Consider the following 11,655-nt stretch of genomic DNA (forward strand, 5'->3'; position numbering starts at 1 on the left):
GGGGGGTGTTAAAGTCCCCCACTATTATTGTATTGTTGTTGATGTGTTTCTTTGATTTTGTTATAATTGGCTTGTAAAATTGGCTGCTCCCATGTTAGGGGTATAGATGTTTATGATTGTTAGATCTTCTTGTTGGATAGACCCTTTAAGTAGGATATACTGTCCTTCCTCATCTCTTATTATAGTCTTTTGTTTAAAATCGAATTTGTCTGATATAAGGATTGCCACCCCAGCTCTTTTTGGTGTCCATTAGCATGGTAAATGGTTTTCCACTCCCTTACTTTCAATCTGGGGGTGTCTTTGGTTCTAAAATGAGTCTCTTGCAGACAGCATATCGATGGGTCTTGTTTTTTATCCAATCTGATAGCCTGTGTCGTTTGATTGGGGCATTTAGGCCATTTACATTCAGGGTAACTATTGAAAGATAGGAATTTAGTGCCATTGTACTGCTGTGTTCCTTTCTGGTCTATGTTGCTTTTAGGCTGTCTCTTTGCTTAGAGGACCCCTTTCAATATTTCTTGTAGGGCTGGTTTTGTGTTTGCAAATTCCTTTAGTTTTTGTTTGTCCTTGAAACTTTTGATCTCTCCTTCTATTTTCAATGACAGCCTAGGTGGATATAGTATTCTTGGCTGCATATTTTTCTCATTTAGTGCTCTGAATAGATCATGCCAGTCCTTTCTGGCCTGCCAGGTCTCTGTGGATAGGTCTGTTGCCAATCTAATGTTTCTACCATTGTAGTTTACAGATCTCTTCTCTTGAGCTGCTTTTAGGATTTTCTCTTTGTCTCTGAGACTTGTAAGTTTTACTATTAGATGTCAGGGTGTTGATCTATTTTTTATTGATTTTGAGAGGGGTTCTCTGTGCTTTCTGGATTTTCATGCCTGTTTCCTTCCCCAAATTAGGGAAGTTCTCTGCTATAATTTGCTCCAATATATCTTCTGCCTCTCTCTCTTTCTTCGTCTGGTTCTCAATTATTCTAATATTGTTTCATCTTATGGTATCACTTATCTCTCGAATTCTGCCCTCGTGATCCAGTAGTTGTTATCTCTCTTTTTCTCAGCTTCTTTATTTTCCATCATTTGGTCTTCTATATCACTGATTCTCTCTTCTGCCTCATTTATCCTAGCAGTTAAAGCCTCCATTTTTGATTGCACCTCATTAATAGCCTTTTTGATTTCAACTTGGTTAGATTTTAGTTCTTTTATTTCTCCAGAAAGGGTTTCTCTAATATCTTCCATGCTTTTTCCAAGCCCAGCTGGTATCTTTAAAATCGTCATTCTGAACTCTAGTTCTGACATCATACTAATGTCCATATTGAGTAGGTCCGTGGCAGTTGGTACTGCCTCTTGTTCTTTTTTTTGAGGTGATTTTTTCCATCTTGTCATTTTGTCCAGAGGAGAATAGATGAATGAGAGAACAAAATGCTAACAGGGTAACAAGGACCTCAGAAAAATATACACTAAACAAATCATAAGAGACCTGAAACTGGGGAAAAGAAAGGGAAAGAAAGAAAAAGAAAAGGAAAAAGAGAAAAACAAACAAACCAACAAATAAACAAAAGCAAGAAACCCAGAATATGATCAAATATGATCAGGCTGGTGCATAGGTCAGCACCACACACTAGATTTTGGGTGTATTTTGGTCTGTTAGAAGAAAGTGCCTTCCAAAATTTTAAAGAAAGAAAAACTTATATATGTACAAAAGTAAAGGTAAATATGATGAAGGGATGGAATATGACTGTAAAGATGAAAATTATAAAAGATTTTATAGAACGAATTGATAAGGTAAGAATTTGGTTGAAAAAAGAAAGAAGATAATTTAAAAAAAGAAGAAGAAGAGAATGTGATCAGGCAGGAGACTAGAACAGAGCCATGCACTAGATATTTAGGGTATATTTTGATCTGTTAGAAGAAACTGTATCTCAAAATTTTAAAGAGAGAACAACTTATATATATACCAAAAATAAGGTTAACTACTATGAAGGGGTAGAATATGACTCTAAAAATGAAAAATAAAAAAGATTTTTTAAAAAATGGATTGATAAGATGTTGGTTGAAAAAGGGAAAACTAAAAATTCAAAAAAAAAAAAAAGAAAAAGGAAGTTAAAAAAAATTAACTTTGAAAGACTAAAGAATCATGGGGAAAAAAGCCATGAATTCTATGTGCAGTATTCCTCTACCGCTGGAGTTTTGCTGTTCTCATTGATGGGTAAACTTGGTCTTGGCTGGCTGTTCTTACTGATATTCTGGGGGAGGGGCCTGTTGCCGTGGTTCCCAAATGTCTTTGTCGGAGGCGGAATTGCCCTGCCCTTGCCGGTCTGGGCTAAGTAATCTGCTTGGGGATGCTCCTGGGAGCTTTTGTTCCCTGCAAGCTTTCTGTTTGGCTTTGGAGGACGAGAGTGAAAATGGTGGCCTTCCAATTTCCACCCTGGAGAGGAGCTGAGAACTCGGGGGCCCTACTCCTCAGTGCACCCCCAGAGAAAAGCAGTCAGTCACTCCCGTCTCCCCAATCTCTGGCCGCACTCCATACTCACCGGGCCTGTGACCGAACATTTCTATCTCTGGCACCTGACCCTGTGTGGAGTCTCCAAACCCAGCAGATCCCTCTGGTGTCCTCCCGCGCCACTCCTCCTGGGGGAGGAAAGGGAGTCTCTCCAGATCTGCTGCTTGTTGGGTCTCTGCTGGAAGAGCAGTGGCCTGACTGTGCCAGGGATCATGGTTTATGGCAACCCCGAGCTGAGAGCCCACTCCTCTGCTCCGTCTCTGCAGCCAGCTTCCCCACTGGGATACCTGGGAGCTCTTCCACACTCAGGCATCACCGATCTTTCTGTGACCCCAAGTGTCCTGAGACCACATTGTCCCAGAGAGGGTTCTACCCCCCGCTTAGCCACTGGAGCAACGTCCCTCAGCGGAACCGACTTCTAAAAGTTCCGATTTTGTGCTCCATTGCTCTATCAGTTGCTGGTAGAGGCTGATGGAGGCTCCCTCTCCCCACCGTCTATCTTCCTGAATATCGCCTCAGATTCACTACTCCAGACATCCTACCTTCCAGAAAGTGGTCACTTTTCTGTTCATAGAACTGCTGCTATTCTTTTCATCGATCTCCTGTTGAGTTTGTAGGTGTTCAGAATGGTTTGATCCCTATCTAGCTGAATTCCTGGGACCAGATGAAATTTAGGTCTCCTACTCCTCTGCCATCTTGCTCCTCCCCCCCCAACTTCAGTAAATTCTAAAAATCAAGTGTAGCAATTATCCTATCTCTTGTAATAACACAGAATTTAATAGAAGAACAAAAAAACAAATAGTGCTTACCACCTGGATTTTAAGGTGTTCTCAAACAATTATTGGGCACAAGGAAAAGCACATAAAAATGTTGAAAGTATAAATAACAACAACATAATAGCAAGAATACCAAGTCCATATATCAAACTTTAGGTATGTAGCTAAAGAAGGAGTCAGGAGTAAAATCACAGATTTTATTATAGGGAAGAAAGTTTCAGGTGTACAAGATAGCAATTCAATAATTCTATACATTACTCAATGCTTATTATGGTAATTGCTGTCTTGATCCTTTTACCTATTTCACCCATCCTCACCCACCTCCCCTCTGTTAACCATCAGTTTGTTCTCTATAGTTAAGAGTCTATTTCTTCATTTGTCTTTTTTTCTTTGTTTGTTTTCTTTCTTAAATTCCACATATGAGTGAAATCATAAGGTCTTTCCCTGACTGACTTATTTCACTTAGCATAATACTAACTCTATCCATGTCATTGTAAATGGCAAGATTTCATTCTTTTTTATGCCTGAATAATAAGCAATAGATAGATGATAGATAGATAGATCTCACATCTTCTTTTATCATTTACTTACTTAAAAAATGTCAAAAAGTCATGTGATAAAATTAATTTCTATTTTTAAAAAAAATTCTCTTAAAAATAAAGTGTTGATAACTAATGAATCATTGAACACTACATCAAAAACTAATGATGTACTATATGTTGGCTAACTGAACATAATAAAAAAATAATGTATTGATCCTTATAGGGGTCAATGCATTATTTTTAAGAATTTTTAAAAACAGGAATGAAGATACACACATAAATGTATACATGTGTATATATATTTCAAGGAAACATTGTGCTTTGTAGGGAAATACTAAAAGCATATCCACTGAAGTTGTAGGAAATACAAAGCTGTCAAGTCTCATTTATCTCTAATATTATTTGCTATTACTGATCTTACATTACCCCAAAAAACTTAGAAAAGTGAACTAAAATGTACAGATGTGGGATGAAAGATGTAAAATAACTATTATATTTGATTACATAATTTTTTTTTAAAGTTTCTATTTATCTACTTGACAGAGAGAGTGAGCACAAGCAGGCAGAGTGACAGGCAGAGGGAGAGGGAGAAGCAGGCTCCCTGCTGAGCAGAGAGCCCGATGCAGGACTCAATCCCAGGAGTCTGGGATCATGACCTGAGCTGAAGGCAGACACTTAACCAACTGAGTCACCCAGGCGCCCTGAGATTACATAAATTTTTATCATTGAAACCAATGATGATCAACTAAATATTTTAGCAATGATAAAAGACTTCAGAATTCATGTATATGGGAAAAAATAATATACAATAATCAGTAGCTTATGTGTATATATTATATATAAAATAAAATTTTAGAAGATGTAAATTAAAAAGTTCCTTTTATAATAGAACAATACAAAGTAAAATATCTGGGAATACATATAATGAAATGTACATGGTTATTTGAACAATAGCCATTTTTTCAATTTAATCTAAAACACTCCTGAGGGCCAAAAGAATATTTAAGCCAGCCGAACATACAGCCATTGTCATTAGGCAGGAAAACTCAACATCAAACAGATTTCCATTCTCCCTTAGTTAATTTATGAATATGATGAGAGTCCACTAATAGTATCAATAGTTATTTTCAGGAGTCAAGGTTCACATGAAAATATCAAGTTCTGAAAATAGAAGAGTAATAAGGGGGTAGGGAAGCAGGTATTATAACCAGATAAAGCTGCAATAAGTAAAGCAGTGTGGAAAAGAGGCAAGAATAGGTGGGCAGATTAGTAGAACAGACTATATAGACCAGAAATACACTTAAACACAGAAGCTAGTATAGGATAGAAGCCATCTGAAGGCAGCATGGAAAAAAAGATATATTATTTAATAAATGGCAATGGGACAATTTGGTAGTAATCTGGAAAATGAAATAAGCTGGATGCATATCTCATTATCTCAGAATGAATTCCAAATGCTTCAAATATTTAAATATAAAAGTGAAATGAAAAAAAACCTAGAAATAACATGGAAGAGCTAGTGTGTACACACACACACACACACACACACACGAGTATGAGAGGACTTTCTGACTACATAACAAAGCTCAGAATAAGAAAACAATAATTAATAAATTTAGTTACATAAAATTAGAATTTTGGCATTGCACACACAAGGCAGTGAAGTCAAAAGCCAAATAATTATTTAGAAGAAATTGGGATACGCTGCCAATATCGTAGAAATAGCTTACTGCCCTAGCATATTAAGTACTCTCCAAAACAAAAGACCAGCAATCTGATAGAAAGACAGGCATAGCAGCTGAGGGGACAGAAGTGCAAACTGGTGCTGTGTCAGTAAAGGACTTGCTCTCTCCCACAGTGCCAAGCTTTCACCAAGCAGTGCAGTAACGTGCAGAGTGATACCACCCACTTTGGCTGTGAGGAGTGAAAACAGATGCTCTCACACATCCCTGATGGAAGTTCTCACTGGTACAGTCTCTAAAAAAGACAATTTGGAAATAAATGTCAAAATTAAAAATTTATGCACCCTTTTATCCAGCAATTTCACATCTAGAACAGAGATAAAAGACTGGACACAAACTAGATGTCTCTCAATAGTAGATTGGTTAAATAAATTATGGAACACCCCATCAAGGGAATGTTCCACAATCTCAAAAAGAAATGAAGGAATTCTTTATGTATTGGATATGGAATAATTTCTAGGATAGAGTATTAAGCAAATAGAGCAAGGTCTGGAAGAATCCTTAAATAATCTATCATTTGTGTAGAAGCTGAAAGGGAAGAATATTTGTGTATGTGTGAATGCTCATATGATTTATTTGCTTTCACACGCATAAAATATCTCAAGAGAGATACATAAGAAATGAGGTGGTTGAGGGTCAGAGACAGAGGTGAGATTTTACAGAAGACTCTCTTTAGTTGTTGAAATTTGAACCTCATGAGTGTATTACCGGTTGCAAACATACATAAAATTAAAATAAAAAACCAAAGAAATCAATCCATAGAAACTAAAAGGAATTCTGCAATTCAAAAAGATAATGACAGAGAAATCAATAGAAAGGTAAAAGTTTTATAAAATGAAAATTTTCACAAACATGTTAGCTGAAGGGCTTAGTGAGTATGGAGAGAAGATGAACCTTTCCAGTAATCAGAGACATCTGACATCTGGAAAGCCCACCAAGTAGGTACAGAGGAACAGGGAGCTGCACATGGTGCAGGAGAGGATGAGGATATAGGCCCCTCCCTCAGGGTAAGCGGGGCAATCTACCAGTGGATAGTAAGGCTAAGTCCAGAGCATCCTCCCTGAGACCTGGCAGTACTACTCCGGCTTCACCATTTGCTATGAAACCCTAATCTCCCTGAGTTATGTGCTAGCTTCCCAGAGGCTTGGCTAGTTTTTTTGTTTTGCTTTTAGTTTACTTCCTTTGTCAATGTCCAGCCCCTAGTAATTTGAAATGTAGGACTCTGGTTTGTCAGTCATTCCCAAACTTGACATATTAACATGACCTGGAAATTAAAAAAATAATCTGAAAACCAAGTCAAACTCAAGACAAATTATTCATAGTCTTGGGGAGGGGGGGATTTCAGACAAGGGTGGAAACTGTTGTAATTTTATGGGGCCAATAAAGCCTTCTCTGTTTCCTGTTCTTGAGACAGCCATCAAGCATGATGACAGCTCACACAGTGGGTGTATGCTCTTTCATTGGGAGATATGCAATAAGCCCTCCCCTTTCTGTGGTCTCCCCATATCCTAAATGACACATCCTACCAAAGGGAAAAAAAACACAAGAACAATAAATAGATGGAGAATTCAAATGCAGAACATTTCCACAGGGCTGACAGAGTTGCTCTTGTGGTTTTTGCATCATGCTTTTTTGTTTTGAGTTGATTTTTACACTACTTTTTGTTTATGGGAAGTTAGAGGTCAGCTCTGTTTCATCACTTATCTTGTGGAATGGCAACGTTTTCGAGAACATTCTGTTTTCACCAAAACAAATGACCTGTCTTGAATAGATTTTTATTATAAATGAACCATCTCTGTGCATTCTGTTCAGACTGAAGAAAACCCACGGGAGGCCTGGATAAGAGCCCAAGAGTGCCGCTCACTTGGAGTAATAGCTGCATCATGCATATATATTGGGGGCCAGACAGGGTCTGGGAGGTCACGTTCAACAGACAGGGCTGCTACCTTAATCAGTTATTTGGGCATGAACATCTCTTCCTTTATCTCCTGGGAAATAGGCTTTAGCTTCATCCCTTGTCCTTGTGAACTTGGCTGTGAATGATGTGTCTGCCACGCTAGGACAGGAAATCACTCAGTGACCTGGAACGCCGACATGTTCTGACCGATGCTGGCCTTGGGTCTGGCTTCTTGGAATGGCAATTTTGAAAAGATTTCACTGTGTCCTTGATTTGAAGATTCTCTTGGCTCAACTAAATTGCTTAGTCCTCATCTTCAAATTGGTGGTGTCCCAAAATTATGTCCCCTTTTGGGTCAGAATTTCAGATTACTCGGACTTTTCTTAGGCTAGATTCTAGGTTAACTGTGGTTCTTGATTGATCAGTACAACATCCTTGTTTTTCACACATTTGATAGGATGTATGATGGGAGGGAAGAAATAGGGTACAGGCTGGGGAAACCTTGGGAGAGACTTTTGGAACAGTAAGCACATTCTGGTTAACTTTCCATTTCACTTTGTTATGGTGTCCCCAAAATAATTCATAATGATTCTAATACATGAATTGAACATTTCTTTTGCATCTTTCTGTATTTTCATAATGTTTATTTCATGCACCCTCAATAAACAGATGGCTGGTTCCCACAGGTTATGGGGTTCAGGGCAGTTAGTTTTGCTGGAGAGCTTGGCTTGATGTGTTCAGTCTAGAAGTCCAGGCCTGCCTTGGTGTGGAGAAACCATGTTAGACTCATGCAGATCCAACATGCTTTCATGACAGAGCCCTGGGAAAAGAATGTGATTTCCTCATGGGTCTCCTGATTAGTGAGAACCTCCTCCAGCTTGTCTCACACTCAGAGCCCATTGTACCAAGTCCATCCCAACCACTCAGTTTGATCTAAGTACCATTTACAATAGATTCCATTGAGTGTTCTTGTTACAAATGTGTGCTCCTTGATCTTAATGAGTCATAAGCTCTGAGCCTAGAGCCAGGGAGTCTGTATTTTCAGCAATATTTTATGCACTGTAATCTAAGAATTGCTGATCTAAAGGGACATGTTCTCCAGATCACAATTTGGTAAATGTTGAAGAAATATCCTGTGTTCCCCAAGTCTATTGTTCATCGGAACCTTCAGAAGGAATATTTAGAAATTCAGATCTCAGCTACACCAGAGCCTTACTTAATCAGAATCTTTGAGAGTGAGGCCAGGACATTGGAATTTGAACAAGTTACAGATGATTCTTCAGTAGGATCTTGGTGCCTTGGTGAAGTATCTCAATTTCTGGCATCTTCACAATTTTTGTCATACAAGTCTTTTTCTTTATTGAATTACCTTATCATTTAAATTACTTTTTATTCCTCTTTTAATTTTTAAAAATCGTAGTATATCTTAAATATAGTAAAATTCATTATTTTTGATATATAGTTCTATGAGTTTTGATAGATACATGCTGTCATATAACCTCCACCACAATCAAAATACAGAACCACTTCATCACTTTCCAACATTCTCTGATGGCCTTTATAGGTATCCCATCCCCAAACCCTAGCTCCTGGAAGCCACTGATCTAATTACTTACCTCCATATAGTTTTGGTGTGTAATACATATAATACTGAACATTATATAAATGGAATTATAAGTGTAACCTTTTGAGGTATCCCATCCCCAAACCCTAGCTCCTGGCAGCCACTGATCTAATTACTTACCCCTATATAGTTTTGGTGTGTAATACATATAATACTGAACATTATAAAAATGGAATTATAAGTGTAATCTTTTGAGCTTAGCTTTTTTTTACTGAGAATAATGCATTTGAGAGTCTTTCCTATTGGTGTGTATCAGTAGTTTTCCTTTTTATTGTTGAGTAGTATTCCATGAAAAGCAAGTAAATGGATTTGTTTATCCATTCACCAACTGCAATACATGTGGGCTATTTCTAATTTTTTCTGGCAACTATGAATAAAGCAGCTCTAAACATATATGTACAAGTGTTGTTTGAATATGTTTTTATTTCTTGTGGAAAAATCTCCAAAAGCAGAGTTGATACATTTATGGTAACCTGTGTATGTTGAACTTTATAAGAAATCATCAAATTGGCTTCCAAAGTGGTGATATCATTTTTGAATTCACAAAAGCATTGTATGAAGGTTCCAGTTGCTCTGTTTTGCTTGTTTATTTTGTTTCACTTTTTAGCCAGTCTAACAAGTATGTAGAGGTCATTGTACTTTTAATTTGCATTTACTAATTATTATGTTGAACATCTTTTTGTATATCTTTTTTTTTCCAAATTCAAATCTTTGATGAAGTGTCTATTTCAATATTTTGCCATTTTTTAAAAAGATTTTATTTATTTATTTGAGAGAAAGAGTGAGAGAGCATGAGAGGGGGAGGGGTCAGAGGGAGAAGCAGACTTCCTGCTGAGCAGGGAGCCCGATGCGGGACTTGATCCTGGGCTCTGGGATCATGACCTGAGCCAAAGGCAGACGCTTAACGGACTGAGCCACCCAGGCGGCATATTTTGCCATTTTCTAACTGAACTTTTCTTTTCCTTTCTTTTCTTTTTCCTCCAGTTTTACTGAGACATAATTGACGTAGGTCACTTTGTAAGTTTAAGCTGTACAGTGCAATGACTTGACCTACATGTATTATGAAATGATGACCACATTAAGTTTAGTTACATTCATCATCTTGTCACCAGCTAGACCCCAAGACCTGGCCTTTACTGCCCACCTGCTTGTGCTCACTAACCTCTTACATTTTCCCTAAACTCTTCTTTCAGGCTTTCCTCTTAACTCAGGCTAATGAAACTGGAACCCCCACCCCCTACCCCAGGTGATGGGATTGCCCTGACAAGACCACCTGCTGGCCCAGACAACCCAGACTCTTTGAGCCTACCCCTACCCCCCAACTCATGCCTATGCAGAGGGACCATGGGGTGACCCCTGGAATGACCGACAATTATGTTTACCTCATTATAGTACTGATATCTCCACCCAAGGTGGAACACAAGCCTCATTTACATAACATACAGTATGTGTATAGGCATGTTTCCTTAAGGCACATGCAGGACCTTATCCCCACCTCTGCATACAAAGACAAGACTTCCCTATCTAAACATTCATCCTAACCCTAACCAAAAGGAACCCATTCACCCTCTCTGGGAGAGTCAGGGCTTTGGAAGCCATTCGCTGTGATCTCCTTATTTGCTGCAAATAAAGTTTTCTTCCTGGGACAACTCACCTGGTGCAGTTTTTGACTCACCGAGGAGCAAACTCAAGTGGGTTCAGTTAAAATTACACATAGATTTTAAGAAAAAGGGAAAAAAAGTTTTTTCCTTGTGTTGAGAACTTTTAGGATCTACTTTCTTAGTAACTTTCCCAAATGTACCACTAGCAGTGTTAAGTATAGTCCTCATGTTGTACGTTACATTCCCAGTACTTACTTATCTAATCACTGGACGCTTATACCTTTTGCCACTTTCATCCAGTAAAAATATGGAACACTTCATGAATTTGTGAGTAATTCATGCAGGGACCATGTTACTCTTCTCTGTATCCTTTCAATTTTTAGGGTACCTGCTGCTGAAGCAAGCACTTTTTTCTTTTTTGGAATTTTGAGAGTTTTTTAAATATTCTGAAACAACAACAAATCCCTCCTCAAATATAGGTTTTGTAAATATTTTCTCTCAGTTTTGGCTTCCTTCATTTTCTTTCTTTTTTTTTTTTAAGATTTTTATTTATTTATTAGAGACAGAGAGATTGAGAGTGCAAGCAGGGGAAGCAGCAGGCAGAGGGAGAAGGGGAAGTAGGCTCCTTGCTGAGCAGAAAGCCCACCTTGGGGTTTGATCCCAGAACCCTGGGATCATGACTTGAGCCAAAGGAAAACACAGCCAACTGGGCCACCCAGGCACCCCTGGCTTCCTTCATTCCCTTAGCAGAGTCTTTATAGAGCAGAAGATTTTTAATTGATAAAATTTTTTCCCTTTTATGTATTGGATATTTGGGATCATAATCTAAGAAATTTTACCAAACATGCAGTTAGAAGTTTTGTATGTTTTCTTCTACACATTTCTCATTTTAGATTTTACACAATACATTTTGAGTTAGTTTTTGAATACAGTGCAAATTGTAGGTCAAGGTTTATTTATTTTGCACTTGA

At 38.0% G+C, this 11,655-nt stretch overlaps 1 non-coding gene across 1 annotated transcript; it reads right to left on the bottom strand.

Moving 5' to 3' along the window:
• Positions 1-10,985: 10,985 nt before the first annotated feature.
• LOC123326083 lies at positions 10,986-11,087 on the bottom strand. Its single transcript, XR_006540870.1, has one exon. It is a non-coding gene; the product is annotated as a U6 spliceosomal RNA (small nuclear RNA).
• Between the last annotated feature and the right edge of the window lie 568 nt (positions 11,088-11,655).

Source organism: Neomonachus schauinslandi, chromosome 10 (assembly GCF_002201575.2).
Source record: "Neomonachus schauinslandi chromosome 10, ASM220157v2, whole genome shotgun sequence".
NCBI lineage: Eukaryota > Metazoa > Chordata > Mammalia > Carnivora > Phocidae > Neomonachus > Neomonachus schauinslandi.